We start from the raw sequence: 23,229 nt of genomic DNA on the forward strand, positions 1-23,229 counted from the left end.
TCAGATTATTCAAAATTTCATCATTAAAAAGTCTCACACTCCAACAAATAGTCATCATTATGATGCCACCATTTTTTCTGAGAGAGACGGAAAAATTATTACCATGATCTCTTGCATTTTATGGTACACCAGAGATGAACCTGTGGATGAGGTTGTCCTAGATTTCCTTTCTATCTTTTGCCGAGGAAAGCCTCCTGCTATAATGTATAACTATGCTCAATTCATAGAAGAAAGAATGCATGAAAAATTCATGTACTCTTCAGTTTTGTTTCACATGTTCCTGTACTATCAGTCAGACAAGTTTCCAATCAACATTTAGAAGTTAGACACCAAAGGCAATCTAAGATCAGTCGTCTATTGAACACCATTGATCCAAGAATACTCCAATGTCTTTTCCTATAAGGTCTTCATTGATTCATTTGTGCATCCTATTGCAAATATGCTAACTAGTAGCTATTAGTCTAGGATCAGTCATGAAATTAAAAAGGTTTTACAATTGGCAAAGAATAGTAAAGTGGGAGACTGGTATTTATACCATCACCACACAGAGATAAGGATATATGGATGCCAACTAGATCCCTACAAACTACCCAAATACCTCCCCATGAGGTTATTTTCATTAGAGTACTTTAGGTAGATTATAAACTCTGATGAAGTTAACTTCCTGGCAGCCAAGAAGAAGACTCAATTTAAAATGAAAAACCAATTGGGCCCCTTTATTTGTAATAATAGGGAAGCTAGACTAGAGGCAAATAAGATTCTATAGCAGATTAAATTTAAGAATAGTTTTATGTGGCAATATGACCCTGGATTCATAAATAAGCTAAGGCTCAAAGTGAAATTGGGTCCTTTCATACATCATCCCAAGCCACACATTGAGAGTTTTTCCAACCAATCTGAATGGTTGGAAAAAACTTTTATAGACATGGACAATACTGTAGTATATGTGGAAAATACTATGATAGATGTGGAAAATAAGATTGATACTAGTTCCTTTTTCCAGGTTCCAGACCTAGGCGAGAATATGAATATTCCTCCTCTTTTATAGACTCCAGCAAATGAAGACAGGAATGTGAAAAGAACCAGGGAAGAAGGTTTTAGTTCATCCATGGAAACCACAGATGAACAATTTGAGATCAGTTACAGGAAGAGGCCCAAGCTTAATCCTGTAACTAAACAGGAAGACACCATTGACTCAGTGGAAATCATTGACACTGACACAATGGTGGGAAGGAGCAAAGGCCCATTAGCTTCAGAAGAAACACATCATCCCTCTACCTCAAACACCCAACTTATTGAGAGATAGCTCAACATTGAGGTCTCTTCATTCACCAGGCCTGTGGATAAAGAGAAAGATATTAAGGAGAGGTACAAGGAAATTAAGTTGAGGAATGAGACATTGAAGGCTGAGACTTATGCCCAGTACTTCAAGCAAACACTTGCAAATCAAAATAGGTTAATGTCAGCCTTTGACATTAAGACTGGGAAGATGCAAATGACATTCATGCAACTGATAGTCCAGTAGCCAAGGTCATCAGCAGACTATAAGAAAACAGATTTTGAAGTTTTGGCTAGGGATGTACACCCCATTGACCAAATTGAGTTCCATAAGTAGGCAGGTGAGATGATCTATTCCACCATGAAAAATAAATCTATGACTATGCACAAACTTCAAGGTTCATTGGATAATATCACTGCATAGTGCAAGCTAGAAAAGGCCTCCTCACAGGCCAAGGACAATAGAATCAAGTCACTGGAAGACTTGGTGATTGAGCTTGGACATGATCCCAATGATGTCAAGGCTGCTGAGAAATTGATAAAGAAAAAGAATGAGGATATTGCTGCTTTGAAGAAGCAACTGAAACTGCCTCATTCAGAGCATCCACAGACAAAAGAGGTCTTAGAAAGCCAAACACAGCAGGAGGAAATCATGGATCTAGTTCTACAACTTAATGACCAATTGAAAGAAATGGAGAAGGAGTTGGACAACTTAATACAGCTAAAACAGGCTAGCCTTGAGACTACCACTACCACTGTCATTCCAATAGTCACTACAGTAGTACCATCCACCTTGGCAACTTCATTGGCTCCTACATCTCCACTGGTTGCAACACTTCCAGCTGTAACAACATCTACATCAGCAACAGGTTCGACAACAACAACATCTCAACCAAGTGATGAGGCAAGCAAATTGGTCAAAGCAATGGAAGACATGTCCATTCAGACCATAGAGATAAATAAGCTTAAAGAAAACATAACAAGTTTAGAGAACGACAATAAGCTTGCACAGATTATGCACAAGGAGGAAGTTCAAAAGTCAACCAAGTTGACTGAAAGAATGAAGAGCTTAGAGAAAGAACTAACATTGAAGGAGCCACTTGGCCAAGCTAAAGAACAGTTATCGGCCAATATCATTGACTCTGTCAATGATATTTTGCCATATATACAAGTCATATTTGAGCAAAATTACTTATTCAAAGAAGCTAGAGAAGAAATACAAAGAGTTAAGGCTAAACTTGGAGACATGCCAGAAGAAGCCACCAGAATAATCTGTTTCCTTAACTCCAAAAACAAATATGAATTGTAGGAGCTAGACATAGCTGACAGGACAGGAGCAATACTAGAAGTGAAAAAGGTGCTCACCAAGAGGAATTTGATGATAAACCTTGAGGACAAATGCCAAGCCATGCAGCTGGCTATAGACAGGTTCATGGTAAAGTTTGATGTTTTGAGGCAGAAAGGTCTACCAAATCCCTTGGTGATAAATGACAAATTGATGCCTCAGGAAGACTATGACAGAAGAATCATAGAAGTGGCAAAGGAGCAGGCAAGTAATTCTTCTATGAAGGGAATGCCTACTGGAAAGGTTTTATATCAGACATTTGAGAACCTATTTTACCTCCAACATGAGGTAAAACACTTTTTTGTGAACAGACCCACTTTTGAAAAATACGTAGAAGTAGATCAAATTTATAGGAAAATGGTAAATATAAAATTCCCAGATGAAAATATTTGGGAGAAGTTGAATGACTTAGTGTAAAAATGAACAATAAAAGTAAAAAGGAATAGTAAAAGAAAAATAACAGACCAACCAAATGAAAGAGTATCAGTTGAAAGGGCAAAGTAAAAAGAATAGCCAGTGTGAAAACCAACAGCAAGGTAGAGAAGAAACAAAAAAAGGTCAAAAGCATAAATACATCACAACCAAATAAATAGGGACAACATACAACATTTGAACATCTGTCTCTATCTTATTGCATGAAGATATTTCTTTTTCCTAGATTAATTCCCAAGACAGTTTGGATATTTTGTAAACTATTTTTGTATAATACTTCATAATTCGAATTATTGAGTGTGGATTACTAGACATTTGTAGAGTTGTATTGATCTGAAACCTAAGGGTTCAATGTATCATTTTTTCAAGTCAGTAGACTAGACTGAGTAATAAAAAGATTGCATTATAGGATTCATGTGTTGAGCTACTTCAGTGAAGTATTTTTTTTGTCCAATTGTTATTTTCTTATGTGTTTCACAAACTTGCATGTTATCTAAATTGAATGAATTAACTGGAAATTTATTTCAAAATTTGTTTAAGTACACTTTGTCTTGTACAGTTAATCATTTTAATGTTTTCTTCTGATATCCAGATCTGAGAATCCTTAATTTCTCTCCCATCTCGGTTGACCTCTTTCATTTCCTTCATAGTCTGGTTTAAGGAACCCTTAATTGCGACTTTGACCTGATTGAAACCACTTCACCATCCAGCCTTAAGATATGAAATTACTTAGCTACCTTGCCCTATAAACACTATCTTTAGACCTTGATCTAGTCTTGTTAGCTTGACATTTCACCCCATAGCCCAATGGTAAAAGACATCCCTCTATCCATCTAAGTAAGTGATCCCACTACCAAATCAAAATCAAAACCCAAGTACAATCATAACTAGCCTAAAATCAATTAACTAAACAAAGTTAAATCATAAAGAGAGAGCCCTCTCTCAGCATTAGGAAGGCTAGATCCTAATCTTCAATGTAGGTTTTTGGTTACCTCTATCATTTCTTTCCTAACAACTCTAGAGAAATTTTGGAGGGATAACAGAACTCATTAGGATTCAAAGTTTTATTATAGCTAAGAGGCTATTGAGTTGAAGAACTTGTGACTATTATTTTGATGATGTATTTGATATTTCTGGAATGATAATGAGAAGTTCTATTTTGATCCAACACTGAGTTAATTTAGAGGGCTGAAGCTCTTGGGTATGGTTTAACCCTAGCAATAGAGGTCCCTCTCATGTATCTATATTTATTCTAGCCTAGAATTTTGATTAGTTGTTGCGGTTTAGTATAATTTTATTCATATTTTTACTAGCTTTAGAAGGTTGATTAGTTGTCGCTTATTCATATTTCTGTTAGCTTAGAAGGTTAATTAGTTGTTGCAGTTCAGTAGAGTAAAATTCATCAATTGTTTTGTGACTGTGACCACTATCTCATCTCCCTCATGGGAGCGTGATTAGAGGAGCCCACCATCACAACCCAAAAATAGAGTGTGATTTCATGTTCATTGCATAGATCAAGTTCTTAGCATTAGTTAGATAGTTTTCAAAATTCAAGTCATCTTTTCCACATTTAATTGAAATATTTTGCAAATGAAAATAGGAGCATGTGCATGTGTTGTTGCAAGGTTGTTGGATCTACAGGAAAGGAATCCTTTCAACAACTCCATCTAGGACATTTCCATCCTTTTTTTATGCATGCCAACCCATGTTTTGATCTCTGTTTTTCGGTCGCCATGAGTAGCCATCTTAGCTGAAATTCGGCCTTCTTGAAGTGTTGGGCTTCGCTAAGGGTGTTAAGCACCTTCCCTACATTTCCCATAGCCTTCATACAACTTTCCATCACTTCACCCTATCATTCTTACCCTCCAAACCCTCTTGTCCAACTTCTTGTAGCATTTCAGGACTTCCTGTAGGAGTTACAGGAATCATGTAGCAACATCCTGTAGCACACCAATGACGGCTTGTTTTGACCCTGTTTTGACCTGCAATGATAGAATAACTTAGTTTAGGAGTAGGTTGACTCCTCATCTTGGAATCCATGACCAGAAGTACCACCTAGGCCATTCCTTCCATTCCTTTTCCTTTCCTGCAAGATCAAATAACATTAGTTCTTTCATTCCAAATTTAGAAATTAGAAATTTACTTAATATGCAAGTGTAAATTAGTTAGATAATTCATTAATTCTTGAGTTGTGAATTGGTACTATAATATTTTGTTTTCCAGCAACCATGATAGCTAGATGATTGAGTGCAAATTAGAGTAGTTTCATTTCTGCAGATTAGCATAAGTCTTGTGTTATTTCATAATAGTTACAAGTTGACAACATTTACAAGATTGAGTTGAAAAGCATTTACATTCTCTGTACTAGGACTAGCTTTCACATTCTTCCTTCAATAATTAATCTCGTTTCAGTTAAAGTAGAGGAATGGTCTTGCAACCCTAATGATCAAGTGACCTAGTTGAGGGTGGCAAGAGTAGAATGAATCTACTTTGTATATAGCACTATCACCTCGAAGTTTGTATGAAACCCTAAGTTGATAAGTAAAGTTGAAGAGCCTGTGGAATTTGCAACACTATTGGTGCAATACCAAGTCTCACCATCTTTTTTGCGTCGTTGCCGAGGAGGTGTCTAGGTAAATGTTATTTTTTCTTTCCTTTCTATTTTTCATTTCGCTTTGAAAAAATCAAATAAAAGGAAAAAATTTCTTTCATGCCTCGTAGGAGTAGAGACACTTAAGGAAAATTCTTTCAAAATATCCCCACTGCATCAAACAATTAACCTTCACTCTTCTTCGATGACTGTTAACTTCCCTCGCTCTCTGTAGGGGAGCTAGAAGACCCCTTAGGTGAACAATCTAAGATCTTTGAAGAACCTATTAGGGAAGAAGAAGAAGAAGAAGCCATTCCACATACCCACACCATGGTTGAAAATGGAAATGAGGATGTTTTTCCCATCAGAGAAACTAATGGAGATGCTAGGATGAAGAATATAAGCTCTTCTTCCCTTCCTCACTTCCATGGATGAACCTCAGAGGACCCTGATACTTTTTTGTTTGAGTTTGTTTTTGTCTATAGGACTTATGATTATACCATCGATGACGATAAGGTGAAGTTGTTCCCATCCACCCTTAAGGATGTAGCCTTGTGTTGGTTCATGAGTCTACCTGGGGATAACATTACTAACTGGGCTCAAATGCAGCAATCCTTTAACAACATGTATAGGAATTATTGTAGGTCCAAAGAAACCAAAGAGGAAATATTTAAAATGACTCTTGGTCCTAATGAATCCATAGAAGACTATGAGGAAATATTGCAGCTCAGTTATAGGAGGGCCAGATGCACCCTTAATCATGAATCACTCAAGTTAGTCCTTCTTAGAGGAATCATGGAGGGCATATTGGAAAACCTAAACATGTTATCTGGGGGATACATTTATCAACTACCCTATGAAAGCATCAAGACAATATTTGAAAACCATTCTATGGTTGATAGGAAGAAGGGTAGGTCTAGTCAAGCTTTGGCCAGTTCCTCTTCCTCCACAACATCCATCAAGAATGAAATTGGAAACATGTTGCAGGACTTTAAAAGCGAAATGTTGCATACCTTTTCTCTACAAATGGACACAATGCAGATCAAGAGGAGACGAGAGGAAGAAAAGAGATCCTTATCTATATTTTTCCCTAAATGCACTAGAAGGCACCCCATAAATGAATGTCCACTAAATTTTATAGAGGTATGCTCACTCTGTGAGGAGAACCATGCCACAAATAAGTTTCCTTCTTTTCATGGATTGAAATTTGTATACCAAGGGGCAGAAGGTGGGGATGAATAACTATGTTTCATCAATCAAAGGAGGCCTCAAGGACCATGACCATACCATCAAGGCATGCACGGTGCATCCTACTCATATTACCATCCCAACCAGAATGCACCCCTTCCACCTTGGTAATCTTCCACTCATCAATCATGGTGCACACCTTCTCCTTTGCCTTATGCACCTTAGTATCCTCCCCAACCTATTAATCAAACATTTTAGCCATATTCTTCTACACATCCTTAGTGGAATAACCCATCACAAGGTTGGAGGCCTCAACTCAACCAACCTCCTGCTGTATTACCTCCACCTCCATCTCAACCACAACTCATTCATCCTGCTCCACTCAAGCAACCTCAGATGTCTTCTCAACCAAATCCGAACCCAAACAACAAGAAGAAACAATAGGTCTATAGTGGAGAGACATCTTACCCTCCCTATCTTGTGGAGATCCAAGAAATCAACCTCAGGTCTGGAAGAGTGCTCTGAGATAACCAACCTCCATGTCAACTTTAAAATCTTTAAGAGGAAAATGAAGAGAGTATCCCTCAAGTAAATCCACCTCCTTTTCCTAAAATATTAATCCATCCTAACCAACACACCACAGAAGAGACTCAACTTCTGGGAGAATTGAAAAACTTGTGTGTTAAAACCCCACTCCTCCAGTCTATCAAGGATGTTACCATCTACAATAAGCTTATAAAAGAGAATTTCTTCAAACATCTTGGGAGGAGAAATAAATACACCCCTACCATAAATGTTATTAGTCAATTGTCTAATCCAATGTTGGGGAGAGTGATTTTCCAAAAGTATTTAGATCCTAGGAGTCCTATGGTATATGTGCACATTGATGGCATCATTGTCCCTCACACCTTGATTGATATTTGGGCTTCCATCAATGTGATTACTAAGGAAACCATGCTCAAACTAAAACTACGAGGATCCTTGAGAAAGGCCACCATAGTGCTGCAACTTGAAAATAGGTCCACAGTGGCTCCTGAGGGAGTTGTTGAGGATGTAATGGTCTCTATTAACTCCTGGGAGTATCCTGCTGACTTCCTAGTTCTCTAGGAAGAAACCCAATTCAATGGTTATCCTTTGATCTTTGGAAGACCATGGCTAGCCACTGTTGAGGCTTACATAAGTTGCAGAGATGGGAACATGACCATTAAGAATGGGAATTTTTCCAAACAGTTGGTATTGTACCCTCCTGCTCAACCATCCCTTGAGCATGACTTACCCCTATGGTTGGAAGAGGAGGAGGAAGATGAAGTGTGTCATACCACATCCCATCGAATCTGTACCTGTTGAGGGTGCTCGACCCGCCAACATGTCAAGGGGATCTCCCCGATAAGAAGTCCCAATTAGACCTCAAACCATTTGGTGTAGGAGTCCCAGCAGTGGGTCGTAAGGTAATGCCATGACCGTGATGTCGTAAAGAGGTAAGTAAGATAACTCTGTCAGTAGCAAGGGTGTGACTGATGCAATGAGTATGAGAGGTTCCAAGACTTCAAAGGGAGAGGAAGGTGAAGGTGAGTTCCAGGTTGAAATGGATCAGTCCCAACATGGCTAGAAACACACAACACAAAGGACATGCACAACTTTCGGTAGAGTAGCCAACACAGATGCGGAAATCCAACATACAAGGTAAGATAACATGAACAACACTCACATATCAGTTTGAGATGAGTGTGACAGTTGATATAACAATGTTCAGAGAAAGGTAAGTATGATTTCTGGTGAAGTAGTCGACATAAACAGTGACATCATTAACAACATATGCAACACATTAAGAACAAGATTCATATAATTGCATACAAATTAGTTCATATACAAGTACGTAAGTTAAACAACATATATCATTAAGGCAACCGGAGCAGTCCAACTACAATAACAACATATGCATTAAAATCTGTTGGTTTTATTATATAAAGAAGTGTAAGTCACAATCATACAATACACCATGTAAAACTACTAGCCCTATAAGTAAAATGTTACAGCCACATCCGCCTGCTCCTCCAAAGAGGTGTACTAGCTCCGTGCAGTGGAGAAGCCAAGGGGCATTACAATACTATCCAAGTCTTCTTCAAGATGTGTTAGTAGAAACTTGGCAGACCGAAAATCCCTTACAATGAGTTATGAGGAACTATTTATAGCAAAGGGAGGGGTGACCCTTGAAATTCCCCTTTGTGACAGTTCAACTACCCTCATGACTCTTCACCTACTCTATGACTGTTACATCCAACCATTGACACTTGACTTACACTTGACATGACTCAACATTACAGTGCACATGTACTCATGTGAGACAACATGGCTTGAGCAAGCCTTACAAGACATCACTGACACTTGGTCCACTGTGATGAGACCAACTCTTTGATATGCTTGTGATAGTGAAGGTGGTGAGATGATGCCAAGATTTCTTGTCCATGATGGTGTGCATGCACCTCATGGTGACATCTTGCTGAAGTGAACTCTTGCCCGTGTTTCAATCGGTGCACTGGTTCAACCCCCTCATCCATCTCATCTGCTAATATGCACATGGTGTTCTTCAGTATGCTTGAACCGACAAAACAATGATGCATAGTGTCCATGTTGATCGTCAAGTGTGTGCTAGTGTTCATGCGCATCAACTCGCTGAACTACATGTTCAACCCCAGTTGGACTTGCTTCTTGTCTTTGCCTTGGTGAGTGTGTTGAATGGGTGGGTTTGCATGTGTGCGCTCAACAACATGCATATTACGAAATCCCTTGCATTCGATCAATAACACTGCTCACCATGTATGCTCTGTGTCTGCTGCTGGGATGGTTCCTTAACTTGTACGGGTGCAATTTCATCCATCAGTGAATGTTGCACTGACTGTTGTTCCTATTCCTACTGCAACTCATTCGTCTGTTTGTGCAGCTTCATGTTCTTCCTGAGTTGTTGCTTCAACACATGCAAGTCCTTCTTTGTTCCATCTTCTACCTTCATGCAATCTTCATGTCGCATCGTCACTTCATAGCAAGAGTCTCCAAATTTGCTTTCATTATCAGTGGATTTGATTGACCTTGCAACTTTGCTCTGCCTCTATGCTGTCAAAAACATTCCTCTTGCATTTTCTACATTCACTACATTCACTATGTTTGTTGCATCCGGTATGATGCCTTCAGCAATTGTTCATGATGTTCCTCGCTATGATGCTGCTGCTAGATGTCCCTGTCCATGAACACCTTAATGCATTCACAAGTAGGCAAGCTCATAGACACTTGATCGACTGCATCCCCAAGTGTTTTCTGAATGGTATCTTCATCTCTACTCTCCTGGAAGCCATTATACCTGTACTGTTGAGAGGTAGATGAACACCTGTGATACGTGGAGACATGGCAACACTCATAGCAAGCAATCTATCACTCGAATACCAAAATGAACATGAGAACTGACTTGCAACATACCTAGGTGAATGATCATGAAGGTTGCACAATTTTGGCTTGGAGGTGAGGAGACTGACTACCAAGAATGCACAAGGCACAATCCAAGCTGCTGAGAGATTGACTGACTACTGGAACTACGCAATGCACAATCCAGTCTCAGTAGTTGGGTGTTGGGATTGTGTAATGTGTGATTCCAGCTAGGAAATACTACCTGCCCAAGGACCAATTTGTCCAAAATTTTGGTCCAAGTAGCCACTGACCTCCAAAAATGTGCAACTTATTACATGAGGCCAGTGTTGGGCCAAAATGCACAAATCTGGAGAGGAAGGTGAGCCTTCCTTCCCCAAATTGCGCAATCCGAACTTGGTAGAGGTAGAGACTGGGCCATGGTTGGCCTAACTCACCGACAGGAAACTGAAAGCAAGTAAGTCGATGAAATGCATGGCAACACTAAGTGATAGAGAAGTGATAAACAATGCATGCAAAACATGAATGGAATATTGAGCAAGCAGATCAACATGCATGTGGGTGAGGTCGTTCGCCAGTTGGGCGAAAATTTGTGAAAAAATGTTTCATGCATGCGACAACATTGAGATAGAAACCAAAATTGAAATAGAGCTAGGACAAGCTATAATACATGCAAATGACATCAAGCATTCAAAGAAATCAAGCAAAAAGTACTCCCATGGGCGAAAACACAAAAAGTGACAGAAATGCAGCACAATTCATGGGAAGCGAGCTTACCCCAAAATAGTTGATTTGAATGTGCCGAATGCTCCTATATATATGTGAGATGTCAGAGCTGCAAGGTTGATGTCAGGAATGAGCTCTGCAACGTCCAGTTGATGATTTTTGATAACAACGAGGTCAGGATACACATGCTATAAATCTAGGGGAAGCGACACTTGGTGGGAGGTTTTTGAATTTCTCTTTGCATGCAAGTCTGTTTTTCTTGGTCTCGGAGGGAACCGAACAACTCAGCTGCACATGTAAGCGACTGCTCAACTGTTAGAGAAAAATGTGCATTCTTGATTGTAAGCTGGGCTGACTGCCCAAGGGGATTGCACAGTTTTTGGGCAGGGTAGCTGACTTCTTCCCATATTTGTGCAAATCCTAGGCTGAGCAGTCTGTTGATGGGAAAAATTGCGCAAATCCTGCTAGGAGGGTTGGCTGGCAGGATTGTGCAATCCTGGAGCCCAACAGGCTGTGAGAGGGAATTGCGTAATTCCTAGAGGGAGAGGCTGGTTTCCCTCCAGAAATGCACAAATCTCACTAGGAAGCTACTCATCCTGTAGCTGGACCAAGTATGGATGAGCAGCCTATGAGGGAAATGGATCCACTGTGATTGACAGGCTGCCTTTGTGTGAGGAAATCACTGAAGCTTGAGTACTTGACGAAGAAAGACAAAGTGTTGTGTAAGGATGGTAGGGGAGGTTTCAAAAAAGGCTAACGAAAATTTTTGGAGGGTGTTTGTAACCTCTACAACACTTGGCGACACACTGGTAGAACTCTAGCTCTCTGAATGGACCTTGTTCGTGGAAAATAAGTCTAGCACCTCCGAAAGTATTGTTTAGCTCTCAGCTCATCTTGGCTTCACACTAGCTTGATTGTAAGATGTACTATCTAATAGACTCTTGGTTGATTAACACACATTCCAAGCCAAGGCAACAAAGTTGTTTCGATTGGGGTTGAGGGGTATATAGGTGCACAAGCAGTATAGTCATCAGAGTTTATATTTCATCTCTGGTGTTGCTCCACTACCAGTGGGCCTGGTCAGTACCCCGGTGGAGTCACAAAGGAATACAAGCATGGCTCCGTTTCCGGTGAGCCTAGTCAGTACCCCGGCGAAGTTACTTCCATCACCTCCCTACACAGGAAGCCTTTCTCTTCTTTTGCCTTATTCATTTTTCATTTTTTTTTTTTACTTTTCATTTTTTCATTTTCACTGTGCGTAGCACTTATTCATTTCAGAGGCAGAAGAGGGATCCTGACTTATTGAGAGTAGAGGAGGTTGTTCCAGTAGAGAAGTAGTTTATGGCATCTTGTTGTAGGGAAAAGTATCCGACTCGGATGACCCTATCCCACTCTAAGGGTGACAGTTCCTTAGCAACAACTGTAAAACAAACTACTGAAGGTTTACTTCTTTATGAAAGCAAAAGAGAATGGAGAAAGCACTAACCGTTGCCTTGCGCTTAATGTCGAATCCAAACTCTTCTCTTTGGCCGCTTGCTCCTAGCTCTTTGTTCTTCTGCTCGCCCAGCTACAATGAGATCCTGCACAATAACAAAGAAGGAGACTACAAGAGACATGCAATCATAACTGGTTCATGGATTAGTGTAAACCAAACATGCAATCATCACAATATATAATTGAAACAAGAGCACATAGAAGAACCTCAATAGCTTTTATTAATGAAGAAATAAAGGTTCTGAGAGTATTACAACCATTGCAGGCTCCAACCCAGCAACACCTCCCAGCAGAAAGAATTGCTCTTCTTCACCTCTCTCAAACAATCACCCAATAGCTCAATGATGAAACCAACAACATATCATTACTTTGCACAAAATTCCAGCCTCCTGAGCTCATAGAAGAGAGCTCAATATATAGATGAATTGAGAAAGGATGAGTCAGCTTGCAACTGATGTGTAGCTGCCTTGTGTCCTCTCTCTCTTCAGTTAATCTTTAGTTGATCTTCAGTTCTTGAGTCCACTTGGTGAACCTTGCTTCCACTTGGAGAAACAAAGCCTCTGACTCATCAAAAGGCGAAATCCCTGATCCAAGTGTCATTTTTGGAAGATTCCAGAGCAATGACTCAGTGTGCCACATGTCCAAACTCGCTCAACCCAGGTGGGCTTTGTTCTGCCTGCTTTGCAACGCAAGTACACCATGGAGCAGTTGTGTTTCAGCGCAGAAGCCTAGTGGAGCACCTGCTTTGATTTTAGGATTGCTTGTTTTTGAGTGTTTTCAGGTGGAAAACTGATCTGAGAGCTGTTGGTTTGCTGACCTTGTTCCTCTAGGGGTAGGAACATCATGTTTAGGGAACTTTGGATCCCTTGGATTATTGACAATTCATGCTTATTGCTGTAAGGCACAAAATTGTCTATAACAGATGCCCCCAAAAGTATGAGGTCGTTTATCGGGTGAAATGCTTTATTGAGAGGATCCGAAGTTCATTCAATCTGCTGAGAAATGTCCTGTAATAAGATACAATACAATACATTATTTTTCACACATTTTTTCATGATCTAGTTGAGGCGGGCATTCCCATGCTCAGCTTTATAAATACATTTTGGTACATAGAACAGACGATCGTCTGATGGTAGACTGATAATTCTCTGCCGATATTATCATCCTTTGAGAAGGATGATCATCTGCTGTAATGATGTACATATCAAATGTCTTTATGTCCTGAATATATATCGCATCCCGGATGGATGAAACTAGATCCGGGGTCTTCAAACTCTTCCGATCTTCACTCGATGTACAAGTCGATCCATGTGAGAATTTCTTGAAGTCGAACATGGAAAGACATCGCTTGATTACCGGTCAATGATGTGAACCGTTAACAAGCGCGAGAGGAGTCACTGATAAGGATGATGACCCTCAAGGTACGGCAGTACAATCTACATGGTGGGAATAAAGGACTTGGCGTCGACCACCATGCAAAATCTTCTGGTCGAAGGTCATTGATGTATACCTGTCGCCGGAAGTGAGAAACTTGCCATTGAGGCATGCAAGCTTGAAAGTACTGAAGGGGTTGTTCCTAGATCAACTCCTTGGATAATGAGCTGATGTCGACAAGGAGTGATCCGTCAAAGGAGGGCCTTAATGAATCCCACATCAGTGACACGGAACGGAGCTAGTGATTGGGATGAGGTGAAAACAAACTGTGATGTATGATTCAGGGTGGCGGTCATGAAGTGGATGAAGGATAATGTATGGCAGTGGGTGGAACACGGTTGACTCTTTACAGAACCACATCTCTTGAACATATAACGACACTGATGTGATGGATTGGTAGCATTACCCCAACTGCGGATGGTGTGGCGAGGACCATGGTTATGCGACCGATGAATGAAACAACCCAACCCGATGTGCTACGGAGGACAAAGTGTCATGTTCAAGAGCGACTTGCTACCATTAATGCTGTGAGGTTCTCCCAATTTTTCCCCAGCCATTGCTGACCAGTACCCCTTTATTTTTGTCAAGCTTGAGGAGGATAACATATGCTTGTTCTATAACCTGCCCTTCGGGCAAGCCCATCGCTATGTTTTAACGAGCCTAGCGATAGGGAAACTCGTTCTCGTCTAAAGACAAGTTTGTCGCTACTTAATCATTTTAACGAGTCTAACGACAAAGAAAACTCGGTTCTTTTCATTTTTAGAGAGTCTGAAAAGGTACGGAAAGTTAACTCCAAAATTCCTTTTTCGTCTTCTAATCCCTTAAGTCCGAAAAAGTATAAAACAATACAGAAGGGATGAATTTTCGATCTCTTTAACGAGCCAAACAAAACAAGCGCTCGATCTTTTTGTGCAATAATCCCTTAGGTCCAAAAAGATTAAAATCTAGAGGAGGGATAGCTTTCCGGTCGCTTTAACGAGCTGGAAGGCCAAAACTCGGCAAACTTTTCATATTTTACGAGTCAGTGAAAAGAGCTCAAAGAAGACTCGTCTTTTGAGGAACGAGTGATGAACAGGCATAGCAGCAGATTCCAGGTACAGGTTGGAATTCTCCAATCACGGCAGTGTCACAAGGATGGCTAAGTGAAATCACTCTTCGCAGCTGTTCCTCAAAATGGGTAAACAAACATATGGAGGTGAACGATTGGCCAAATGAACGGATGGAGGTGATGGCATATAAACACGTCCAAGGGCTTTTAATATGGCTTTCAAAGGTTACATTTCTCGAGGTTGTTTACCGGTTCATTTTTTCTGGATGAGCTTGAACTGCTAGGGAAAGATTGCTCACAATTTATGTTTATTTTTTAACGAGCATGAACATTGCTAAAACTGCTCGATTTATACCAGTCTTAATATAAGGAATGCTTTAGGTGAGGTAATCTTATTTAAGGAGCGATACCTCACTAATTACTCCAATTTGGCAGGTTTTACCTTTTGCCCTTCATCCTTTCTTTATGCAAGCTGGAAACGGCTAATCCTACGAGTTTAACGGGTTAGACCTACAGGTTCAAAGGGAGGACCTAAAAATTTTAAAAAATAAATAGTCGTCCCGTGCTTGCACTCCAAAAGGTTTGCATGCCCCCAGGTATAAAGTATAATTTCGAGATTCTGCCATCTCTTACTTATTATCCGAAAAATGGTTTTCTTTGCTGCCACAAACTAAACTTTCTTTTCGGCGATGTCTATCATTAGGTTGCTAAGGATGGTGACTACTTGTTGCAGCAATTTCATCTCTTTCTTTGAAGACTGCCCCTACTTATCCTTCAAAACATATGTTTTAATGGGTGAGGCTTGACATTCAAAGATGGTGGCTACTTGCCGCCACAAATAGACCCCCTCCTTAGGAGAGCCCACTTCTTTAGACAAAGGGAGCGATTCTTCCGCTTCAACATAACTTTGACAAAAGAATTTTATCCTAGAACAACCCTCTCTTCCTCTGCCGGACGGGGTACGGACTAGTCCATTCTTCTGCGGAAATTATCTTTATACCTAAGGTTTTCTCTGCCCGAGGCAGGCCAGGGTGCATGCCCCCTGGGTCCCCATTCTTTTCTTCTCGAATTACTCGCATTCATCGGGAAGTAGAACCGGGGGCGGTGGCATTCCTTGAGTGAATAAACCGTTAAGGGATGGTATTTGACTATTTGCAATGCGTGATCCTGGAAATGAAAGTTGGTCTACGAGCTTGACCATTCTTCCTTCGTGCGGAAAACATATGACTCTAAAGAGAGAGGACACTATTGCCTCCATGCAATATATATAGTCTCGTCCAAGGAGTAAGTTATATGCCAAGGGTCCCTGGACGACCATGATGTTCATGCGAACTGTCTTCCCTTTCAATGTAACTGGAACATTGGGGAGAATCCCTAACGGGTGACTGGTTCCTTTATCAAAACCTGATAGATTTCTCATCTCAGGTAAAAGCATCGGGCAACCCAGTGCTTTCCAAGCAACAGAGGAAAGGATACTCACAGATGCCCCTTCATCATTGATAGTTCCAGCCATCATCATTCTATAGATTTGGACTATGATTCTGAATGGGATACTGGCTGGTAACCGGGGTCTGCCTAATTGATTCCAATCAAAGAATACAACTAGGTTGCTTGGTGGTGGGACCGAATATACGGCCGGATACGACCCTGACGATGTTCCTTCCTGCGATAAAGGAATGGGCGCATTGCCCTGATGCTCATCAGAGTCTGTGTTGATGAAAAGAATATGGACGGTGTCATCCTTATCCTCTTCAGTGAGGGTGTCATTTGAAGATGGGTCTTCAATGACGGAGTCATTGGATGATGAAACCTCTGAAGGAAGAACCGGGTCAACTGCCGTTTCGACCTTTAGACTTTCGTCTGGTCTGGATTCAGCAGGTTCATTCTCAATGACCGACACTTCAGCTGACCACTTGAGCGGGTCAGCTGGATTTTCAACTATCGAAGGATTAGGCGCGAGTTTTTGGTATCCAGGAGGAAGTCGCAACGGTGAAACCGGGCGATCTTCCAAAACTCTCTTTGCCTCATCTAAGAATGGACATCGGTGGATGGCATGCTCGCCTTCACACAATATACAGGGTGATCTTGGTCTCCCTCTTCGTCCTTCACTCTCGCTAGTTGACGGACTGCAATCAACATGACTACCAGAGGTTGATGCTACCGGATTGTGCAACCTTGGGGACCAGTCCCTTAGTATCCGGGGAATACAGGGACAATCACGATGGAAGTGAGCCCCTTTGCAAATGACACATGGCGATTTAGGCCCGGTCGGTGCAGTGTGTGGGTTTTTGTCAGCTGTCTTTTGCTTGCCCCCAGTCGCCTTCGCCATAGGCTCCTTCTGCTTCTTTTCTCTTTTCTTCTTTTCCTTCTTCTCCATGGGAGGCTGACTTTTGCCGGCTCTACCTTGTGAAGATGAAGGATCAGAGGAAGAATTGTAAGAAGTGGAAGGCTGGTGGGTAGCTCTAGACTGTTCTGACTGTTGATTTGACTGCTCAGGATTAGTGGCGATCTGGACTACATTAGTTGAAAAGAGCCATACAGGTAGGCCAATTGTCAATCCTGGAAGTGACAATGTTGCCATATGAGGCGCACCAACATCTCCCCAAGAGGAGAAGGGATTTGGGCTTCCGCCAAGATTACTTCCTTGGTTGGTGGGCTCCATACTTTTCAACTGAAAGATCAACGTGGGAATAACAGGTGATTATGTTCCGCTTAAAATAAATTTTATTAACGACGCTTTTAGACACAAACTTGCTTTTTCATGTTTTAAGAGTCGAGAATAAGCTAAAGATGACTCTAGTCGCCTTCGATGTTTTAACGAGCCCGAAGTGACAAATGCTCGGTTGGACCTTTTCAGTTATAGAGTTTGAAAAGGGCCAAAAGAAACTGCTCTGGAGATCTAGGCAGAGGGTGTGCCAAACCTTTCGCGAAACCACAGAATACGTTTTACGGTACGGGTGGTCGATCTTCGTGAATGCTGTGTTCACTGCATCGCGATCAGTAGGGCGGCCGACACGGCTTCCTATGGATAAAGGATAATTGCCTATAGGGGTCTCCCAATATATACTCGACGGTACGTGGGAGCACAAGTCCGTATTAGTGTCACTGACTCTCAGGAGGAATCACCCACCTTCGTAGAGATCGACAGTCACTATGTTTAATGACGCCGGAACACGTCTCTACCTGGACCTCTAGATGTTTGCGTTATGTTACAAAGCGTTGTTATGTAAATTGGATTTATTTTAATGTTGATCTTGCTTATCAGTTTGCCTTTAAGGATCACCACGAGATGTATATAACAAATTACTGAATGCAGTCTAAGATGAGAAGCAAACTTTTCAATCTTTCAAGTTTGAAAACCTTAACTACTGAGGGAAAAGAAAGGCAAATCTTTTCACACAGATCATAGAGCACACACTAAAATGCAAATTTTTCCTAAATCGTCAAGCACACAGTCAAATGCAAAATGCACAATGCATGTATTTTCTTTTCCCTTTCTTAGTGTGGATGGATACAAAAAGAAAGTGGTTATATAACTTTGATTTCGATTTAAAGCGAAAGTAAACAAGTTCGTCCAAAATCAAAAGACACCTTAAGATTCACTTGCTTAATCACTGGAAATACATGAAATCAAACCATACTAACGAAAGTAAAATGACTAATCAGCTATGGACAGCAAACAAGCTAACTCCTTAGACCAGCAAAATGCCTAACACAGGTTCAGATATAAGAGGCCAAAAGCATGACTAGTTTACTTTTCGTTATGGGAAATTGTAAATGAGTAAGAAATACAAAGAAAAAGTACAATTTCGTTATATAACAGAGGCAGAATGATGGCAAGTAATATTGGTTTCAAAACAGGCACAAGACTGACACCTAGCAGCAAAACTAAGTGAAAACAGGCAAGAGAAAGGAGGAAACCCCAAATGCACTAGGCAAATTTGGGCCAACGCAGGCTCTGCACAGCCAAACTGGATCTCAGCGCAGGTAGCCCCTTCGGGACCTGCGTTGCAAAGTAGGCAGCCTGTGTACTACCTGCTTTGGAAAACGAGAATTGCGTTTTCACAGTCTCCGGGTCATAATTTTCTCAAAAATGCACGGTGTTTGCTCAAATCAGAAGCAATCAGTCAAGCACACTCAAAGGGATGATTTAGAAGGTGCAAAGCTATCACTAAGAGCTTACAAGGATCCTTGTAGATCAGCTCTTCAAATCATGAATTTGCTCAGAAAATGAGCAAGAGTAGCTGCCCTCTACTTCGCTTTTGATATAGTCAAAAGCTTTTCGATTTGGTACTCTTTTGTTCAGGAAATGAATGGCAAAATACTACAAACACAATCAAATGGATACGATCCCCAGTGGAGTCGCCAGTTTGTTGTAGGGAAAAGTATCCGACTCGGATGACCCTATCCCACTCTAAGGGTGACAGTTCCTTAGCAACAACTGTAAAACAAACTACTGAAGGTTTACTTCTTTATGAAAGCAAAAGAGAATGGAGAAAGCACTAACCGTTGCCTTGCGCTTAATGTCGAATCCAAACTCTTCTCTTTGGCCGCTTGCTCCTAGCTCTTTGTTCTTCTGCTCGCCCAGCTACAATGAGATCCTGCACAATAACAAAGAAGGAGACTACAAGAGACATGCAATCATAACTGGTTCATGGATTAGTGTAAACCAAACATGCAATCATCACAATATATAATTGAAACAAGAGCACATAGTAGAACCTCAATAGCTTTTATTAATGAAGAAATAAAGGTTCTGAGAGTATTACAACCATTGCAGGCTCCAACCCAGCAACACCTCCCAGCAGAAAGAATTGCTCTTCTTCACCTCTCTCAAACAATCACCCAGTAGCTCAATGATGAAACCAACAGCACATCATTACTTTGCACAAAATTCCAGCCTCCTGAGCTCATAGAAGAGAGCTCAATATATAGATGAATTGAGAAAGGATGAGTCAGCTTGCAACTGATGTGTAGCTGCCTTGTGTCCTCTCTCTCTTCAGTTAATCTTTAGTTGATCTTCAGTTCTTGAGTCCACTTGGTGAACCTTGCTTCCACTTGGAGAAACAAAGCCTCTGACTCATCACAAGGCGAAATCCCTGATCCAAGTGTCATTTTTGGAAGATTCCAGAGCAATGACTCAGTGTGCCACATGTCCAAACTCGCTCAACGCAGGTGGGCTTTGTTGTGCCTGCTTTGCAACGTAGGTACACCATGGAGCAGTTGTGTTTCAGCGCAGAAGCCTAGTGGAGCACCTGCTTTGATTTCAGGATTGCTTGTTTTTGAGTGTTTTCAGGTGGAGAACTGATCTGAGAGCTGTTGGTTTGCTGACCTTGTTCCTCTAGGGGTAGGAACATCATGTTTAGGGAACTTTGGATCCCTTGGATTATTGACAATTCATGCTTATTGTTGTAAGGCACAAAATTGTCTATAACACATCTCTGATAGCTTGTTAAGGTTTTCCCCCTCACATTACTCTACTTGACTGAGCTACCAAGGGTTAACCCAAAAACAATCGACTAGAGCAGGTGACACTAGTTAGCAGGTGACACTTTGAATAGTAAATATTTTCCTTCAATGTATCATGGACTAAGAGTAACAAGCTCTTCATACAGAGGCAAGATGACAAATAACCAAGTAGTGATACCTGTACAAGCCCTCTTTTACTTTACCCAGCTCATTTCATGAGTCACACATGGTTTCATAAAACTAACCTACGAACGAAACAAGTGAACGAACTAAAAACAAAGAAAAGTAAGAGCGGAAGCAAAAGTGAAATCAAAGCAAGAAAACAAACAAGCAAGCAAACGAACAAGAAATCAAAGCATGTAAGAAGACAAGCATGCAAGCAAACAACTGAAAGTAAACACTACTCCTACTCCTAAACTAACGATGCATGGACCTAATCATGTGAAGTGATACTTCCAATGTAGCCACCGGCGTATTGGTAGACCCATGTGAGTGAAGGCTTGGTCTGTGAGTAACCTAGTCATGTAGACTAGCATACAAGAAAGATATAATAGTGAAGATGGCCACACTCCATGTTTCAAAGTGCCCATGAGACATAATCGAGTGCATGTGCATGACGAATAGTCCGTGGACCCATCATGGTGCTCTGTGACACTATGTGCAACTTTGAAACATAAGCACATTCTTGACTGAGACATGAAAGAAAATGAAAGAAAAAAATAATACTTGTGTCACGCATGAGTGCTTACAATGTAAGATTCCTCCAATGCATGAGAAATGGGATCATGCAGTTCAAGTGGAGGAAGTGTGATCTGTGTGTGAGATTAATCTGTAATGCATACATACGAGTGATGAGGAGCCTTGGGTGATTGATTAGTTTCATGATGAGAAGTGAGACTAACCCCAAGAGAGTGAGGGCCTGACATAACCATCAGCTTGGAATGAAGTGCCTCGACAGTCTTGGTTGTCTCAACTTCATCATTAGGTAGATCATCATAAACCGCTGGCTTCAAAATATCAACTATGATAGATTCATGATCATGATAAAAAATGGAAGCACATGGATCATGACCACCACAATCAGAAAAACCAATGAATTCTTTGGCATCCTCATGATCAGATGAATCAAACAAAGGGGTAGATGAAAAGTGAATGAACTCATCCTCTGTATTTCCAAAAAATACAGATGAAGGATCAAGTGGATCTTTAATGAATAACTTATCCTCTCCATTGTCGAATGATGGACTAACATCCGGTGAGTCCTGTGAGTGATCAACAATGGGTGCATCTATGTATGAAGATACACATGCAAAATCATGGATGGTAGGTTCACCAACAATGTTAGGAAATAATGGAGGGGACTCAGATGGAAGGGAGTCATCCTTCACCAAGTGTTGATGTTCAATCTCCCACTCACGCTCTTCATGAATGACAACGCATGTTGGTTGTGCAACACCAAATCCTTTAGTGGGTTTTTCCTCATTCAAAACAAGTTAGGAGTCTGGAATGGATGAACAAAAGACAACATCATCCATAGGAACACCTGAGTGCGAAGACTGAGGTTGCAAAAAAGAATGCATATGAGAAATCAAAGGACTCACAACCAACTCTATGTGAAAATTGATTGGAGTGATGCTAGGAGGGTGTGAAAGTTGAACAGATGTATGAACATGATCCTCAACATCAATGGGTTATGGTGGAATTGTTGAATGAGAGGGAGGCAAACAATCTGTTGGGATAGTGCCTACTCTCACATGGGATTGTGCAGTTCCATCAACAAAGAAGGTTGAGCGAGCCTTGACATCAAGCCTTCTCTTGGGACGGGTAGATTTCTTAAGACAGTACTTGAACTAGTCCTAGAGATAAGTGAACTTCATCTGGATCTTCGGAACTTGAAACTGTAAGTCACAGAAGAGCTGCCAAAAATCAATAATGGATTCATGCAAAGCCCTCCGTTGCTGTAACAATTTCTAGTCAAGATGTTCTGGATCAAAATGATGGAACGTGTCTACAATAAGATTACAGAAGTGCTCACATGAGTGCACAATGTCATCTGGTAGGCTAAGTACCCAACAAAATGGGGATTCGCGAAGTGTGAATGCAAGTAGTAGATTGGCCTATTTTTCAGTGAACTCATCTTCCTCATAAATCATTGAAAGGAAGTGATGCAAATGCTTAGGCCAGGCCACTTTGCCTTCACCATCATACGTGTGAGTGGACAAGATATTGAAAAGATTCCCTAATATGGAGACATCTTCATGATTCGAAAAACACCACGGGGTAACAAGAATGAAAGACTCCATGAAAGATATGCAAAGTTTCAAAACTGGATGAGAGGACACTACTTGTCATCAGGCCCTCTTTCTAGTGCCAGGAATGTTGAAGGTGCTGGACCCACGAACATGTCAAGGGGATATCCCTGGTAAGAATTCCTAATTAGACCTCAGACTGTTTGGTATAGGAGTCCCAATAGTGGTTCGTAAGGTAATGCCTTGTCTATGATGTCGCACAGAGGAAAGTAAGATAACCCTGTCAGTAGCAAGGGGGTGACTAATGTAGTGAGTCAAGGAATGAGTAGGAGAGGTTCAAACACTTCAAAGGGAGAAGAAGGTGAAGGTGAGTTCTAGGTTGAAAGGGATCAGTCCCAACTCGGCTAGGAACACACAACACAAAGGACATGCACAACTTCCACTACAACAATCGACCCAGATGTGGCAATCCAACATACAGGGTAAGTTAACACGAACATCACTCATAGATCAGTCCAAGACGAGTGTGACAGTTGATATAACAAGGTTCAAAGAAAGG

Source organism: Pinus tabuliformis, chromosome Q (genome assembly GCF_031772625.1).
Source record: "Pinus tabuliformis cultivar Carrire ecotype Pingquan chromosome Q, CPIR1, whole genome shotgun sequence".
In the NCBI taxonomy this organism is placed as follows: Eukaryota; Viridiplantae; Streptophyta; class Pinopsida; order Pinales; family Pinaceae; genus Pinus; species Pinus tabuliformis.